General features: G+C 51.6%; 1 long non-coding RNA gene across 1 annotated transcript; it reads left to right on the forward strand.

Moving 5' to 3' along the window:
• Window positions 1–2678: 2678 nt before the first annotated feature.
• LOC145529781 (uncharacterized) lies at window positions 2679–4211 on the forward strand. Its single transcript, XR_014071342.1, has 2 exons — window positions 2679–2837; window positions 3820–4211. It is a non-coding gene; the product is annotated as an uncharacterized LOC145529781 (long non-coding RNA).
• Window positions 4212–4483: the final 272 nt, after the last annotated feature.

The following is a 4483-nucleotide window of genomic DNA, read 5'->3' on the forward strand; positions in this document are numbered from 1 at the left end:
CCTGAGAAGGACTAGGACAAATTCCAGCCACAAAAGACAAAGCATTAAACTCCCTCTGAGGAAGGAAGGAAACCCTTCTTGGAGGAGCTGTTGCTCAGGGGGGTTTTCGAGGTCGAGCAGACATTCACACCCTGAACGTAAAAGGGAAGGACACAAAGGAAGAGCTTCTGTCAAGACACAAAATGCTGGGAAGGACATCCGATGCCCATTAGGACAACGGGGCCTTGAGCTGACCAGAGTCCCAAGCGGCTCAGATGGTAAAGAATCTGCCTGCAACGCAGGAGACACGGGTTCTATCCCTGGGAAGATCCCCCAGAGAAGGAAATGGCAACCCACTCCAGTATTCTTGCCTGGAAAAATCCCATGCACAGAGGAGCCTGGGGGCCACAGTTCCTGGGGTTGCAAAAGTCAGACACGACTAAGCAACTGACACCCACGGAGTCGGCCAGGGAGCCAGAGCCCAGAGAGTCAGCTGGGAGGCTGGACTTCATCACGGAGACGAGGATGATACGCTGAGATATCTTAAGGGGAAGAGAGGAAGTGATATTTGTATTATTTAAAAATTCCCCCGTCACGGGTCAAAGGATGTTTCTGGGAAGCAGGATGTGGGCCTGAAAGACCACTGTGTGTTCAGAGCAAGACGAAATAAGAGGCGGTGGAAACAGAAATACGATGGCTGTGCCACACGGCAGCCTAAGGCGGCACCTCAGCCTAACGCGCTCTTCTGGGCTGATGGAGCACTTGCGTGTGGGGCGAGCCTCGGTGGGAGGAAACTAACAGGAAGCTGCCTCGCACTGCTCCTTCTCTGTCACGGGTGTAAGTCTCAGGTGTCTCCCCTGCCCTCTGTGTCCTGAGTGCGGTCCTCGCCCCGGGGTCTAAGGGGTGTCGGTGATAACTCTGTGCCTCCAGGTTGGTCGGGGAGCTCCCAGAGACCCTCCCCTTCACTCAGGCGTGGGTTTTGGAAGCAGGAGCTGCTTGAAGGAAGTTGGGACCAGAGCATCGTTGGTCCAGGCACTTGGGGGCAGGTGGGGGAGGGGGGAAGGAAAGAAGGTTCCAGAACGCTGGGGATCTACCTTTTGCTCCCACCCAGCTGCCTGAGACGGGGCAGAGCCTCTGCTGAGGCATCGTGTGTATGTGTGGGTGTAAACAGATGGAAGGACTGAAGGAGCCTGAAGACTCAGGGCCTCAGGGTCCCAGGGAGAGGGGGAGACTGGCCCGTAAGCCCACTCCATACGGGGGAACTCAGAAGCCAGACTCAGATCTTGTTCTTTCATTTCTTCTCATTTTCCTCACTCATCAGCTGCCCTCCGACTGCTGGGCGGAGGGAGAGAGACCATGAACACAAGGGCTCCCAGGGGCATCCCCAAACGGCTTCCAAACCAGCACTTTCATCCTCTCTCTGGATTCTCGGCCCTTGGCTCCCCTCCAGGCAGTGATGCTTTCGCTTTGTTCCCCATTTCGGAAACTGCTGAGGACCACAGGACTCACTGCAGGCTTCCTAGTCCTGGCTATTCCCAACGTCCCTTTGGAGGAGCTCGGCCCTGAGCACAGGAAGTGGAAGATGATGCAGGTCAGCTGGAAACCTGGCTAGGACATTCCTAGTGTGTGAGCCTGGGGCTTCCCAGGTGGCTCAGCGCTGGGAAAAAAAAAAAGCCACCTGCCCAGCAGGAGAGGTGGGTTCAATCCCTAGGTCACTAGGTCAGGAAGATCTCCTGAAGGAGGACATGACAACCCACTCCAGGATTCTTTTTTTTTTATGCTCTAGTGATTTTTATTTATTTATTTTTTCACATTTTTGCATTTATTCACGTTTATTAAGTGTATTGCATTTATTCACATTTTTGCTTACCATATTCTTTCTTTTTTTCCCTTAAACTTCTATCTTTTTTTTTATTATTTTAAATTAGTTTATTTATCTATTTTTTTAACTTTACAATATTGTATTTGTTTTGCCATACATTGACGTGAATCCACCATGGGTGTACATGTGTTCCCCTTCCGGAACCCCACTCCCACCTCCCTCCCCATCCCATCCCTCCAGGTCATCCCGGTGCACCAGCCCGGAGTACCCTGTTTCATGCGTCGAACCTGGACTGGCGATTCCTTTCACATATGATAATTTACATGCCACTCCAGGATTCTTGCCTGGAGAATCCCATGGACAGAGGAGCCTGGCAGGCTATAGTTCACAGGGTCACAAAGAGTCGGACATGACTTAGTAACTAAAACAGCAACTAGTGTGTGAGCCTGGATTAGATACTTAATCCCTTTTGCTTCAGTTTCTTCAGGTACAAAGTGGGTGAAGTACTAGTTTGCTTTTCTTGGGCTTGTTGTCAGGCAAAGGGACATATCCCGTGGCAAGCTCTTATCCCAGGCCCTGGGCTGCAGGGAGTGTAGGCCAGTGATCACCAGGACCCAGTCCTCTGCTCCACGCCAGGGGCCCCAGGCACTGTGTTGGGGGGGTCCCTGCTGCGTCTCTCCCCTTTGGGAATGAATTCTGCGTCCATTCAGGGAACAGCCTGTGTGCCCCACGCAGGGAAACCTGAGCAGAAAAGAGACAGGAAACCCCTCAGAGTTTGCAGCTCCCGGATCCCAGTCCACACGGAGACGGTCTCCTCCACCAAGACTGGGGGACGTCGGGAATGGAGCGGACCCAGGAGCCGCGGGGGCGTGCTGGGCGCCGGTAGCAGGACCTGCCTCTGCTCCGCACCGGGCTCCTCAGAGGAGCCGAGCGTCTCCTCTGCAGTCAGCTTCCTCTCCCGCGGCCCAGGCGCCCTGCCACAGAGTCTCTGAGAAGCTACGCGAACGCGAACGCGCTGTCGATCTGAAACTGCGTGGTGAGTGGGCTTTGCTTCCCCCTTTCCTCTGGTTCCTCTTTATTAAAGCTGACAAATGGGGGAAGGAAATAAGGAAAAAACCAGCCCAGGATCACAGGAGACTGGGAAACAGCTTCTATTTATAGCCTGGTACATTTTCAGACAAGTAAACACCTCAGCTGATCGCGGCCCTTCAGCAAGACCCTGGGGATTCCTGAGCGGCCCCAGGAGCTGGCGGCCTTATATGGCAGGCAGGGACGGCTCGATGGAGCGGCTGCGGCCACGCGTGCTTTTCAGAAACTGCGGGGTGAGGTCTGCATCCCGCCTGCGGCCCCTGGACCACAAAGGGCTCACAGGCCCGGGCCTCTCGTAAAAGCAGGAGCTCGCCCACACAGCACAGCCAAGGGGAGCTGGACGAGGCAGCTCCAACGGGCAAAAGTGCTGTTGCTGTTGTTGTTCAGTCGCTCAGTCGTGCCCAGCTCTTTGTAATCCCGTGGACTGCAGAGTGCCAGGCCTCCCTGTCCTTCACCAACTCCCTGAGTCTGCTCAAACTCACGTCCATGGAGTCGGTTGTGCCGTCCCGCCATCTTATGCTCTGACACCCTCTCTCCCTCCTGCGCCCCGTCTTCCCAGCATCAGGGGCTTTTCCACCGTGGAGGCGCACCCTGACCACCCAGGCATATGCTAGCTCTCCGGCAGCTTCTTGTCAAGCTCAAGGGTCAGTTTGTCATCTGTAAACTGGGGTTTCCCTGGTGGCTCAGATGGTAAAGAATCTGCCTGCAATGCAGGAGAACCGGGTTCGATCCCTGGGTCAGGAAGATCCCCTGGAGAAGGGAACGGCTACCCACTCCAGTATTCTTGCCTGGAGAATCTTATGGACAGAGGAGCCTGGCAGGCTACAGTCCATGGAGTCACAAAGAGTCAGAAACAACTGAACAACTAACACTTTCACTTTCTTTTTTTTTTTTTCACTTTCTTCTTCTACTTCAAACTGGAACTACAGCAACCTCACCTCACAGGGTGAGCATGAGAATTAAATAAAAATAGTATAAATGGCAAACACCATCCAGATTCCCTGCAAAGGACTGGCCACAGCTTCTGTCATCCAATCCAGAGCTTGCAGACCTGAAAAGAAGTATCACATCCAATTTAAAGAGAAAATGAAGTCAGCGTAAACAGACCCCTGAGATGGTGCAGAAAGAAGGCCTCTAGAACACATGTAGTGAGGACGTTCAAAACCTTAAAGAAGAATATGGTTATGAGTGAACATGGGAGAATCTCGTCAGAGACAATGGAAGCTGTGAAAGTGCAAATTCTAGAGCTGAAAACCACAGTATTTGAAATGAAAAATCCACTGATGGGCTAAACAGCAGATCAGACACGGCAGAAGAAAAATAAGCAAACTTGAAAAAAAAATTTTTTTTAAAACCTGTTCTGAAACAAGGAGCAATGTGTGTCGTAACATAACAGAACCTTAGTGGCCTCTGAGACAATATCACACATTGTAACATACATGAAACTAGAATCAAGAAGGAGAAGAGAAAGAGATTGGGGTAGAAAACATTTTTTAAAAAATCACACCTGGGTACATAACCACCACAAGGTTGAAGATTTAAAAAAAAATCTTATTTTATTTTTTTATTTTAAAAAATATTTCCTTGGCAGCA

The sequence above is a fragment of the Giraffa tippelskirchi genome, chromosome 12, assembly GCF_054371585.1.
Source record: "Giraffa tippelskirchi isolate mGirTip1 chromosome 12, T2T-mGirTip1v1.2.pri, whole genome shotgun sequence".
Taxonomy (NCBI): Eukaryota; Metazoa; Chordata; class Mammalia; order Artiodactyla; family Giraffidae; genus Giraffa; species Giraffa tippelskirchi.